Consider the following 14308-nt stretch of genomic DNA (forward strand, 5'->3'; position numbering starts at 1 on the left):
GCTTTCTTCTTTCTTCGGTACAGCAAGACAAACAAAGGAATGGAGACCTCCTCAGGCACCCTTTGTGCGTTGCTGTAGTCTGCGCTGCATTGTCTGGAAAACCGCAGACTTCACGTAGATGCCAATGAGTCCGTCATCGGGTTTTGTTTAAGCCGTGTATTTACCCAGATCCTCACTTGAGCCATGGCTTAACTTTTTAATCTCTGATTTATAATTTTACAGTTGCCGAGACACAAGGAAAACCCACTCCTTTGGAGGAGCATGGCCTTTTTCTGTATTGCTTTGCATCACTGCCAGCGAGCTTCTTGAACCCTGCTCCCTGGACACCCTCAGCAAGAAGACCATGCGGATGGGCTGCCTACCCCAGAGAAAAGAGGATCCGCAGCTGCAGTTTCTAACTAGATTGCCTTCTTCATTCCACGTGATGGCTGCCATCAGGGTCAGACTGAAGATGGACCAACAGGACAGCTGCTTGGAGGACTAACCGAGGGGGCGTTGACATGTTCCTAGTGTGCTAACACATCTGGGGGAACAGAAGGAGACAGAAAGAGAACACCGGCACTTCTTCTAGGGACAATTCTGTATGGGGCTGGAAGGGATGGGTTGATAAATTCCTTAGGGGTGGAAGGTAGGGAGTAATATGAAGATTGAGGAGAATGGGGGTGTTTTACTGAGGGATCCTGTTTTTCCTCCTGGGATGTGAGAATTGGGAGCGCCAGCTGGATTGTGTTTAACCATGGAGGGTAAGCAGACTGCCCTCGTGGTCCTCCTGCTTGCTTCCGCCCCCCCCCCCCCCCCCCCAGCGGAGCTCAGCCTGTGCTCTCGTATCAAGATCAGGCAAGTCGCGGTCTGAGGGAGACAGCAGTTTGCAGCCTGCATGCCTCTGCTCTTCACTCCAGGACTTGACAGTGGAGACAGAGGCATAAACTCTTGATCTGTTAGTTCTAGGATGTTAGCCTTCGGTGTGTTTTCATTGCCTTAGGGGCGAGGGTTGTTAACAGAGAAGGTCAAGTCAAATGGATCTTGAACTCTTTGCCAATGGGTCCGGCGGTCAGACCCTGTGCTGGGTTCGTTAGATCTATGGAGACAGCAGGTGGAGTTTGGATCTTTAAAAATATTTGACTAAAGGGTGATATTGCTGGCTATTTGTACATGAGGACATCAAGGAATGTTCTTGGAATCATGAAGTATGGAACTGACGGTCAAGTTCAATAATTCAACGAATAGTTAAATACCAGCTGGACACTGTGAAGACCTAGGAGCAAGATAGTATGCTACCTACCCTCACGGAGCTTACATCTTCGTTTTCTCTCCTTGATGTGAAGAGCAGTGGCCACAGCAAACAAGTGATCACAAAGATATTTTCGATCCCAGGATTCCAATTAATGAAGCAATTCCTATGGCCTTAATCATGCCTAGTAGCCATGCTATTTTATAAGTCTGCATTCTGTAAATGCTCTATGAACCAGTGTGACTGTCTCCCTAGCAAGCTGTGTAAAGTCCCATGGTGTCAGGGGAAGGTGATAGTGTCAGGAAAGCCCCTGGGGCGGGAGATAGGAAGTGACTGGGGTCAGGAAATAAGAAGGGGTAGAATTCAGGGAGGAGCTATTGCTTCTGTTCTTTGTAGGAAAACAGCCTGAGAAACGCTGGGCTGGAAAATGAGAGACCTGGGTTTTGGCTTTATTCTGATACTAACAACGTATGCGGCTCTGTCACGTCGCATTCCAGTTGGGGGCTTCTTGGGTGACTCCAAGACCCCTTCTAGCTCTAAAACTGTTAACCCCAGGTCTCAGACCACTGGACAACTGGCCAGTTTCTACCTTTCCTATTCCTAAGCTGTCAGGTCAAATAGATCTGCAATAGTCACTGGACTTTTTGGAGGGGGGGGGCGGTGTTTTTCAACCTTGCAGGATACAATGAGTCTGCCTTTCTCCTTTGGAGTTGAGGAAATTCTAGAAACATATGCTGTAGAGTCCACAGGGCTGCATTCCCTCCTTTTTATCCTTTCTTCTATCCTTGCCTTTCCTCTTCTCCTTTCCTTCCTCCCATTTCTACCGAGCATTTACCATGTGCTATGTACCAGGTGTGTGATAGGTTTGTCAAGGTAAACCTGACATTTCCCCATATTCCAGAAGCTTTCATAGGAGAGGGGCCAAAACCTTTCTTCCTTTCATGTGATGGCTTTTCTTTGGGTGAGAATCAACCATGTCTCAGGGGTCAGTGCTGGTGGTGCCCCCAAGGTAAGGAGCTGCAGGCAGGTGGCCCATTCCGCTCAAGCAATTTTGAGGTGCCTTGGTCACACTTAGGCCCAGGGTCACCAGGAAGAGATCTATGTCCAGATGCAAGGAAGAGACAACCTTTTGCTTCTTGAGCCACAACTATAGAGGGACAGTCTTCCATACAGTGATGGCCACCCCATACAGTGACAGCCACTGACTGGGGTGTCCAACCCGTGGCCCACAGGCTGCATGCAGCCCAGGATGGCTATCAATGCGGCCCAACATAAAATCCTAAATTTACTTAAAACCTTTTTTGCTCATCAGTTTTTGTTAGTGTTTGTGTGTTTAATGTGTGGCCCAAGAAAACTCTTTTTCTTCCAGTGTGGCTCAGAGACGCCCAAACTTTGGACACCCCTGGATCTCTTGTAGTCCATCTCTGCCCAGGTGGGGAGAATCTAGGGAATTACTTCCTAACCCTAAAAAGGAAAAACACCCTCTCAGTAAATAAACATCTTTCATGTGTACTGTGCTTCATATATCTCCACTATGGCTGGTGGCCTCTCTAAAAAGGAAAAGAAAACACAGTAGTCAGACAAAAAGATACTGCTATCAATTCTCACCTCAGTGTGAATCCTGTGTAAGTGACCTCTCCTCATCTTTGTTTCTTCCATCATTAGCAACTCTCCTTGATACATATCTCCAAGTGCAGCAAATATGTCATGGAAAAATAAATCTCTAAAATCTCATACTCAGAATTGCTGACACAAATGAGAATTTTACCCTGGGCAATAGTTTTAGGGGCTTCAATGTCTGGCTTAAGTGGTGGAATTAATTGCTGTCGACCCTCAGTTTTGCTTTCCATTGGAGGTTAAGGGATGTACGGACACCTCCAGTTAATGCCCATACTCCCCATAGCAAGGCCTTTATTTTTCTCTTTACCTTTCATTTTTGTGCACATGTACAGCATTAATACATGGATTGATTAATGCTTCATCTCCTCTCCTTGTCCGTCCTTCCCCTCTTGTAAATGTGCTATAACTAGTGTAAGGTTCACAAGATCGGATGGCTGACAGGACTTAGAAGAGACACAAAGGGCCTAGACACTCAAATAAATGGGAAATTGACCCTAGAATAATCGATGGCGTATTCAAATACCTCGGTGCAGTGTTTTGCCGCTTAAGCGGAAGCAGGATCGGTAAATCTGTATGACCCTAAACATTGCAATGAAAGGGAACTTTCTTTTTCTAACGTGTTGCAGGAGCTGTAGCAGAAAAGAGAACATTCTGTCAAGTGCCTTGCATTTCCCAGTATCTGGATATTGGTCATTGCGAAGACAAAAAGCACAGATGATGGACTGGCCTTCCCACCTCTCATTTGCATGATCAAGTGCGGTCGCTCCAGCCATTGACTCTAAGGCAACTTACATTTGTTTTCTCTGTCCCTCTTTAGGGAAAACAAAAATCTTATTTTTCAGGAAATTAAAACTCTTCTGCTTCAGTTCAGATGAAAGAATGAGGGATCCCATCTCCCTGTATGTAATTGCATCTTTCTTGATGATTGACAGAAAACTGATAAACTGAGACATCTCTGAGGGAGGGTTGAATGTGCTCTCTTGGTGGCCTCACTACTAATTTGTTGGAGTATTTTGCAGGATTTCTTACTCTGTAATGGAAAGTTTATTAAATATGAGGGTACAAAGCTTTCTTAATACTAATGTGCTTATTTGCCAAAATTTAAGTGTTCTTTCTTATCAGTGAATGTCTGTCTCACTTAACAGGATCCAAATTGAATAATGAAGGATTAGACTATATCATGCCCTCAAGGCAAATTATGTGTGAATTATAATAGTGAGGGGGAAAGGGACCATATTTTAGAAAAAGGAGTAGAAAAAGGGCCACTCTTATGAAAGGATTCACTCGGAGAAACCTGGTTCTTTTCAAAGAAACATAGTAGTTGAATGAGCAGGCTTTCCCACCGCACAAGTGCTCTACAGCTTTGGCTAGCTTGGAATGAAAGTACAGTCATAACCCTATGGAAATGAATGTCAGCTTTCCAGGGTTGTAATTTACTAACCCGTTTCTGGTGTAAGATATCATATATCTGTCATGCAGTAGGCAAATCAAGTTCGAAAAGTGAACACAGATCTCCAGAGAAGGACAATAGGCAGAGAGTTAGAGTCTGAGAAATTACCCTCATTTTCCCTTTCAGCGCGGTGCAGTAGTGATGTCGCCCCTTGGCCAGCGTGTTTACTTCCATTGCCATGGTGTTATCACGGGTACAGTTGATGGTCACGATGCTTTTCCTTCGCCAGCATTGACACCAGCACTTCCTTTGCCCCCAAGGAAGGGTACTGTGGGAACCGCCCTCTTGACCAGGAAGGCAGGCTGGAAGAAGTTTGGCCACCACACAACCTGCTGAACTTGGTCAGGGCCAGAAAAACAGTGTGTGTAGGGAGTAGAATAGAGCAATGGTGGGCAAGTGAGGGAGAACCCCAACCTGAGACTATGCAAAGATGGGAATTGGCCCCTGTCATACACTTGAAATAGGAAGATGTCATTGGAAAATGATGAGGGGAGGAAGGATCCTAAAGTAGACAAAATAAAGGAAAGTGTGAATGTCTCCAGAGTCTGCTAAAATTAATTATCCTGAGGTTTCAGGAGGAGGAAAGGAAGATCAAAGGAAAAGAAAGAAGGTCCCAAAGCCCGTGAAGTTTCAAAAACAAAACACAAACCAAAAATTTTTCAAAACTACAATCATGCTCTTCTAGGAAAAGAGGCTGGGCGTTACCAGGAAGTTTGAAGACAGCAGAATTTGCATGTGAGGCTTTACTTTCAATCTCTTGAGTGAAAAGGTTTATATGATGTAAATCCATGGACGTTAATAAGGTTTTTTTGCCATGACAACAGGTTTCAGTTGCTAAAGGGACAAAGAATGGCCAGTGCTTTCAGATGTACACCAACCAACTGTGCAGTCTTTTGCTTGAGGTTTGAATTATCTTCCATTAACTAGAAATGAAGAGGCCTAGTATGCTCGATTGACTCTGTGGGGAGGCTTGAGAATTATGAAGCTAGATTTCCCTCCTGGAATGAAAATTTGATGTTAAAAATTAAATAAACATGAAGAGAGTCTGGGGACATTAAGATTCATCCCCACCATTTGAAATCACAATCTGCACCTTCAGGAAAAAAGAACTTGGAACTTGGAAAGTGGAAGAGGAGGGGAAAGAGATGACTCTTGGGCAGGGGAGCAAGAAGGGGAAAATGATGCTATAAACCAAATGAGACCACACAATTTGTGAGAAAGTTAAATGAACAATAGAGTTGGAAGGATAATGAGGGTAATGAGGAATAGGAGATAATAAGACATTAAAAAGTAGGAAATTACTTGGGAAAGCAAGAATAAATGATGAATTACATGGGAGAGGATTAAGGCAAGGAAGGTAGGGGGTAATGGGGATGGAAAGCAAAATGTGGCTAATGCCTGGAAGAGGCAAGGTTGGACTCCCAGTGGCATGTCCCCCAGCCTTTGGAGAATGCGTACAACCTAGAGATAGAGGAGAAGGTGAAAGGAGCTCGAGACTGATAGGAAATTGTGAGGACAACAGAGGAAGCGATGAGTATCCTTAGTCCTCAGGAATGAAAGCATTTCTAGAGAAATGCTGTAGTCCGTGTTCTACATCTGTGAATAAAACTGTCTTCATCTCCCTTTTACAAAAGGTTGAATTATAAAATGAACACTAGGAAAGCAAAGAAATCTAAGCATTATCAGGGGAAGCTGAAGAAGAAACTGCATCTAGAACCACTGGAGCGGGGACTCAGCAAGCACAACTGCTCACAGCCTTTCTATGAGAATTTTGAAATTCAGCCTCTTACTGAGAGAACGAGAGAAAATGTATCCAAATAGATATTTGGGCAGTGGTGAGGGGGTTAATTTTAACTAGTAGACATTTTAGAATATATTTCCACATTTTTTCCCTCATAAAAATAGGTGAGTTAAAAAGCTTCAGAGCATTGCTTTAAACACTTGAATGAGGAGATTTATAGCAGTGTAACATTTTCCTAGTAGTAGAAATAATATTAATTTTTCAAGAAGATTAATGTCTGGAGCGGGTCTAAATGCCCGTGATTATCCTTTTGCTTCTTGTGTTCATGAAGGGGAATTCTTTCAGCCAGACGGCACCAGACCCCCTTCGGAGGGAAGCTGATAAAGTAATTTAGGTGGAAAGGCCTAATGAGATAATGATGCTAAGGCCAGTTAACACCTAATAAGAACATAACCACCAGGGATGAGATTGTTGCTTATTAATTAGAATGATGATGTGGAGGAAAGAGACAAGGTGGCACTCATTTAGCAGAGAGCACTCAGGAGTAAAGCTGTTTTCCCAAAGGGCAAGTTGCAGTCGGTTAGAGTTAGAAGTAGGGCGACATTTAGCAGAGTTGGAGATTTATGGCCATTGGGTTAAGCGGGGACCACAGAACTGGAGGCCAAGCGGGAGGTGGCCAGGGCTGGAGTGGAGACAGCTGTGGTTACAGGGCCGGGCCACGCATGGAGTCAGAGCCTGAGTTTGGGGGCAGTGCCCTGGCCTTCGATTCCGCTGTGGTCATTCGTGGGCAGACGGGCAGGGGTCCAGAACTGGACTGGCTGTGCTTCCAGTTCTCTGACCTCCCCCTCCACTCCACTTGGTCCTCTGAATCAGATGCATAGCACAGCTATTCAACCAGTGTTGGTGCCCTGCCCCGTTGTGGGAGCCCAGAAGATCCTTCGGCCCTGTTTTTAGAGGCACAGATCTAGCCTTCACTTGCCGACTTGAATGTAAGGTTTCCTGGTGTTAGTCACTGCCCTCATTCTGCTTCCTGAGCTCCCTGTGGGTCTGGGCATGTCTGTGTTCTCTGGGGCAGGGCACGGGGACTATCAGTTCACTGTGCATACACTGATGTCTGTGTTAGTTACATGGGCAGGAGTTGAGAATTCCAGAAAGCTTTTGGAAATTTCGTGAGTCCTCAAGGGAGGCGTGGGAGCTTGAAACCCAGGACCAGTCTGGGGAAGCAGATTGGAGGCCCAGTAGGGAATATGGATTCACTGTCTTTTCCCTCACTGTGTGGGTCTCTATCTGGGTTCAGGAGCCCAGGCTGTCACTCACTCGTCCTTGGGTCTTTAGTCGCCATCTCTGCGATGACAGGGGATGGTTCTCTATGCCTTCCTGTGCTAATTATTTTATTAGCTGGGTGAGGGCCCTCTCACAGGATTTGTCCTGTCCTCTGTGATGATGTCACTGACTTTGCCAGAGAAAGGAAATAACATTCTCATCATTAACTTTTTAGAGGAAGTGTATTTTACTTTTATTAACTGTGTGGTCGGAGAGAGGCAAGAACTAACAAGTGCTGTACTGGAAGACAGAAGATAAGGCTCCAGTCCAATCCTACACACACCTGTCCTGTAACTTTGGGTAAATCCCTTACCTTTCTGAGCCTCGGTTTCCCCAACCATAAAATGAGGGGATTTTTTTTAGGGTAATCTTTATGGTTTTAAAGCTCTTTACAGCCTTAAAAATCTATATTTAATCATATATGTTGGTAAGGATTCTACATTTATTAATCCTTCATGAGATAAATAATTGGCAAACTCATAGGATGACAGATATTGCCTTAAATCCATGGTGCAGGGTGGACGACTAAGGTCAGGGTTACCAATGGACCAATGGCAAAACTATTGGGAGCTAACTAGGTGGCAGACACAGACCAACCTTAAAGGCAGGTGCTTTACAGGTGAGAACACTGAGGCTTCAAAAGGTGAAATAAGCTATTTCAGATCATATAGTTAGTTAATAAGGGGATGGAGCCAACATTTAAACCCGAAGCTAAAGCCCTTAACTTTTTTTTTTTTTAAGATTTTATTTATTTGTTTTTTAGAGAGGGGAAGGGAGGGAGAAGAACATCAATGTGTGGCTGCCTCTCATGCATCCCCTACTGGAGCCCTGGCCTGCACTCCAGGAATGTGCCCTAGACTGGGAATCAAACCAGCAACCCTTTGATTCTCAGGCCTGCACTCAGCCACTGAGCCTCACTAACCAGCACTAAAGCCCTTCACTTTAATCACCACGGTGTACATCTCCCACTGTTCGGAACTTAGTATTTATGCCCCTACTTGATGGTACCAGCCATGGGGTCTCTTTAGTCATGATGATTCTTAACTGGTGATGGAAGGAAGGAGCGAGGCACGGAGTGGTTTGAAAAATCTGCCCAGTTAATTCTGATACGCAGACCCCTCTGCCCGTAAACTCCCCTCGTGTTACCTGGCCAGAGTCAGACTCACGTGATTACACGAGCAGAACCTGACTGGAGTATTTTCTGCCAGGTGTGCATTCTCATTTCTGCTTCTCTCAGTGTGGCTTTGGAGGCGGCCGGGGCATGGACACAGTTGTTCCTCTTGTGTTCCCCAGGGGAAATGGAAGCGAAGGGAATCAAATAACGCAATGTCATGCACCCAGGGGTCACAGAATTGACTTGGGGACCCACACTTTAGACTCCAGCCACCATGAGATGTTATCTTTCTAGCCAATTCAATTAATAATGTATTGTGGAGATAGAAGGGAAATTTCACATTTTTCCTGGAGTTTCCTAGTAGGTTTGTCATCCCAGGGACATCAATCTATTCAGAGTACTTGTGCAACCAGCAACTGACAAATACCAAATGGAGGGGAATGGCTTCTTAAAGAGACATTTCCGTGAACAAAACAACGACTTTCTAGGCTTTCAATGACTGGTCCCAGAAAAACTCTTCATCAAGGTTGTTAAGAGGGTTTAGGTGCTAAAGACAGAGAGTGACTCTTCTTTGTACATATCATCTTTGAAAGTAATAAAAAGAATTAATTCCTTTTTGAAAAGAAGAATATTAACACTTAGAATTTCAAATTGCTTGTCAATAATTTATTTTGATGTCACACAGACCATCTTAATCCATAATTCTTTACAATCTAAAGTGCCTTCATCTGGCCTTCTTTCATATAGTTTGGCTTCTTCTTTTTCTTTTTGCTGAAATAGGAATTTAAGCAAAAGGAAAAAGAATTCTAAATTGTTGTGCAGTATGGTTGCATTCAGCTAATTGTGAAAAATTAGAAACATACAGTTATAAGATTTAATTAAATAAAGGTACAATAGAATATAGTGTTGCCATTTAGGAGAATGAGACAGCTCTGTATGGAATGATCTAAGATATATAGTTAAAATTTGAAAAGCAAGACATAGAACAACATGTACAGTAAGCGACCATTTACATAACTACAAACACATCTATGTTTATACATTGCCTAGCTGTAAAAGGATGTTTAAGGAACTTGTAATAGTGGCTGCCTCTGGGGAGAAACTTACTGCTGGAGATTGGAGGGAGATTCCACATATACCCTGTTGTCCTTTTCATATAGTACATCATGTTCATGTATTACCTATTCCAATGGTTTTTTTATAAAGCAGAAGGTAGAGCTATTTTTATTGAGATGGAAAAATACAAAAGATATATTGTCAGGTACAAAAAGCAAGTTGCAGAATAGTATGAATAGTAGTGTATGATTCTCTGTTTGTAATTATAGAGACACGTATGTATGTGTATACACACACAAACATCTGTAAGGATATGCGCCGAATTGTTAACACCGGCGTCCCTGGGGAGTAGCACGTAAGTGTGTGTGTGTGTGTGTATGGGCTTTCATTTTTTAATCCTATGTACTTCCACATCGTCTGATTGTTTTTTTACATAAAGGCTATGCTAATTCAAGATAAATAACTCACAAAACCCAAACCCAACCAGAGGATTTACTTGACTTGTACTCATCTATAAAAACATTTCCCAGATCCCCAAATTTCTAGCTCTTCTGGTCGGCTGTTATATTTTGTTTTAATATCTCATGGATTTACTTCAGATTTTTCCTTGACCTCTTCTCTGAAATTTCCTGGACTTTCTGTTTCTTTACCTTTAATCTCTTGTATTTCCCTTTATTAATAGGACCCAGCTAGGGTCAAGACCAATAAATCATCTGTAATATTACAGATGGTTCCTCACTCAACTTCTTTCCCTTTAAATCCATCTGGAATGATGCAGCTAGAATCCTCCTCATTCCTACTTCAGAGACTTCAGCCTGGGTTAAATCTAACTACCTATTTCAAGAAAACTTCTCTGCTTTCTGGATCACTTCTATCAGCACACAAATATGTTATAGCTCCAATCTCACACAAAAACAAAACCCTCGGTTTTTGTCGTTGTTTGGTTTTAGTGACAAACCCTCCATGCAATCTCTCTCAGCTCCACATTCCCTCCAATGCCATCCTACTTCTCTGTACTCCTTTACAGTAATTTTCCTGGAACAAGTGGCGTTTGCTTTTGTAAAGGCACTTCCCCCATCCCATTCATGATGAAAGCTACTTGTCTCAGGCTTTCGGCCCTACCACTCTCCCTGACCTGTCTTGCCAAGGTCAGGTAGGTATTTACTTGCCGAACCCAATGGTCAGGTTTCAGTTCTCATCTCCTCTAACTCTCAGCACTTTGGTTACAGTTGATCAGTTTCTTTCTTGAACCAGTTTGTTTTCCTGTTGGCCTTCAAGAACCTCTGTCGGAGATCTCCTCCTGTTTTACAGCCTGCTCCCTCTTAGTCTCTTCTTTATGCTGTTCACCTTAAAGTATCAGGACTGCTCAAGGCTCAGTTCTTGAGCCACCTGCCTTCTCTATTTAAACACATTCCGTTGGCGATCTCATCCAGCCTGTTGACTTTGAATGCCATTTTCACGCTGATGACTTCCAACTTTTATGTCTAAATCCCAACCTGGCCCTAAACTACAGGCCCATTGTCTTCTCGATACCACTATTTAGCTTTTTATCAGGCTCTCAAATTTAACTTATCCAAATGACAGGTCCACCTGCCCCCACCATCCTTTCCATATTGGTAAATGACAACTCCATTGAACCTTTACTTTCGGAACGTGTCCTGAATCTGATTGCTTTCACTATCTCCTGGTCCAGCAGTTTTCAACCTTTTTCATCTCACGGTTCACACGAGCTAATTTCTATAATTCTGCAGCACACTAAAAGAATATATTTTTTGCCGATCTGACACAAAATAGTTGGGGGGGTGGGATGGGCAGAGGCGGGCAAAGGGGGAAAAATGGGGACAATTGCAATAGAATAACAATAAAAAATTAAAAAATTGAATTCATGTACATGGGAGGGCTATAGTTAATGTTGGCTGTTGTCACTTTTTTAATTTGACAGTCTAAGGGAAAACAGGTCAGTGCCCCTGACTAAATAGTCAGGTATTGTGTGTTTGCTTGTCTTTTTAAAGATTTTATTTATTTATTTTTAGAGTGAGAGGAAGGGAGGGAGAAAAAGAGGGAGAGAAACATCGATTGGTTGCCTCATGCATGACCCCAACCAGGTACCTGGCCTGCAACCCAGGCGTGTGCCCCAGCTGGGAACTGAACTGACCTTTTGGTGTGTAGGATGGTACTCAATCCACTAAGCTACACCAGCCAGGGCAGGTATTGCATGTTTTAAAAATTCTTGGCGGCACGCTGATTGAAAATTGCTGCCCTAGTCCAAGCCTCCGTATCGCTCACCTGAATTAGTTCCATAGAGATTAGGGTGATCTCGACGTATCAGCATCAGTTGTAACAAATGTACCACTCTGAGGGGGAGCGTTTATAGTGGGTGAGGCTGTGCATGTGTGGCGGCCAGAGTTATGTGGGAAGCCTCTGACCTTCCCCTCAATTTTTCTGTCAACTTAAAATTGTTCTACAAAATAAACTTTGAATTTTAAAATACCTTTAGAATATAAAGCATATTATTTATAAAAATATAAACCCCTGCTCTGCTCAAAACCCCCCGAATGGCTCCCATTTTACTGCGAGTAGGATCAGAAGTCCTTACCATGGCCTTTAGGGCCTAAATGCTCCCTGTACTCCCCCCACAGATCTGAACTCGTCCTCTGTTACTTCCTCCTCACTATTCTCAAGACACATTGACCTGTGTGATGCTTTTTGGACATGCTCCCACCCCAGGGCCTTTGCACTTTCTATAGCATCTGTCTCAAATGCTCTTTTCTCAGATATACACATGGCTCAGTCCTCTCCCTTTATTCTGCCCAAATGTTACCTTATCAGACATCCTTCCTTTAGAATAGCACTGGCCTATCTCACTCTGCCCCCTTATTCTGCTTCATTTTCCTTCTGAGCAATTACCATCACCTGAAACATTGTACGTCTATTTGACTATTATTTGCTTATTGTATACCTGCACTGGAATGTAAGCTCCACGAGAACAGGAACTTTGCTCATGCACCACCGTATCCTGAACATTCAGGAAAATGGTACAGAGAAAAGTGCTCAGAAATATTTGCTGAATGTTGAATAAAGAATGTTGGGAAGTTCACTATAGCTTCCTTTAGCACATTTGAATTACATGATATTTGTCTTAAGATAGTTTATTTTTCCACCTCAACTTTCTCACTTCTCTTTCTTTTTAACATTTTGTTTTAACTTTTTATTTTGAAATGATTTTAGACTTAAAACTATTTGCAAACACAGTACAAAGAGGTTTCATGTACCCTTACTCAGTTTCCCTATAAGGTTCCATCTTAACTAAGTATCCTTTTAAAAAATATATTATTTTCTTTATTTCCCTCATTCAAGTTCCTCCTGCTTTCTTCTGTAAGTCTTTCTGCTCAAGGTGTTAGAACTCTTCATGTCATATTTCATAGCCACGCCATGGATAAACTTTCTCCAACAGCAACATAAATCCCTTCTCTAACATGATTGCCCTGCTCAAGAGAGGGATGGAGCACTTCAGTTAAGTAGGAGAAAATATGTTTTATTTTTAGCACTAACAAGCAACCCAAAAGAAGAGAAAAGAAAAGAAATGCTGTTTCATTTCTTAAGCTTGAAGTTTCTATGGAGAGACACTGTCTTTTCTGTAAGTTCTGAATAGCAACTTGTTTGCCGTGCTTTCTAAAGACAGGCAAAATGACAATGTGTTGACTCCAGTGTGTATTCTTTGACCTCCTGTATGCAAGTGTTTAGAAAGAGTTAAAAAAAACAAATATATAATTTATATATGCTGATATTTCTTTTTAAGTTATTATTCTGCTGAGTACCTGTCATTCATTTATTGAACAATACTTATTGTGCACCTACTATGTGCCAAAGCTTTGTGCCAACAATGCTCTTTTATCCCTCAAGATGATGGGGGATGAACATTACCTTTAAGACACTGTAAGCACTAAAAAATAGATTGAAACTCCTGTCTTCCAGGTAAGTAGGTCACTCTCCATGGAATAGGCATTCATATTTAGTAGACAAGGTCATTATTATGCTTTAGTAACTGGTTTCCAGGGTTAAAAAAAATCAATGCCTTTTAATACATCTGGAATATATAAAATAACCTACCATTTGACAAGACTCATTGATTTAATGATCAGTAAAATGAGGACATGACTGAAACATCACTAACCTCTATAGTTAAAATGAGCATGTATTAAACTCCTTATAAAAGCCCCCTTCATTTTAAGAATTAATTAGAAACCCTCCCCATGCTAATGTTCTTCTCCCATAATCAACCTCCTTTCCAGTATTAGTAGGAGGGTCATTTACCCTGTTTGCTTGAAATGCCTTAGTGCAACCTGTTGTTCAAGTACAATTGTAAATTGCACCCTCCTTCACTCTCTAAAGAATATGGGTTTGGACAATAAACTATACGGTCCAACTAAGTATTAGGGTCTCTGGGATAAACGGTCAAGGCGCCATTCCTATTTATTGGTATTACCTTGTCACAAGCTGTAAAAACAGTTTTCCTTTTGATTGTTTCTTCCTGAGTTGTCACAAAGACCTTCACATAAAATCACTCTGTCCCATTAAAGCAATTATTAAGACCCCCTTCCATAATGACCACTTGTTTTAGTTTTCCTACTCAGATTGCAAAGACCAAAGGTAGACTTTGCTTGTGCTGGGTCAGCATCGTAATTGTCCAGAGGCACAGCCTTGCACAGGGAAGTTTTGTCTGACTAGGTAGCCCACAAGAATCTGGAAGAGACATTTTTCCATGGTAACATT

At 42.5% G+C, this 14308-nt stretch overlaps 1 long non-coding RNA gene across 1 annotated transcript in view; it reads left to right on the forward strand.

Annotated features, from left to right (window-relative positions):
• Positions 1 to 11312, forward strand: part of LOC123478384 (uncharacterized) — a 53444-nt gene extending 42132 nt beyond the window's left edge. Inside the window, exon 4 of the long non-coding RNA XR_006653575.2 lies at positions 223 to 11312. This is a non-coding gene — a long non-coding RNA (uncharacterized lncRNA). The remainder of the gene's footprint in view (positions 1 to 222) is intronic.
• The last annotated feature ends 2996 nt before the right edge of the window (positions 11313 to 14308 follow it).

Source organism: Desmodus rotundus, chromosome 6, assembly GCF_022682495.2.
Source record: "Desmodus rotundus isolate HL8 chromosome 6, HLdesRot8A.1, whole genome shotgun sequence".
In the NCBI taxonomy this organism is placed as follows: domain Eukaryota; kingdom Metazoa; phylum Chordata; class Mammalia; order Chiroptera; family Phyllostomidae; genus Desmodus; species Desmodus rotundus.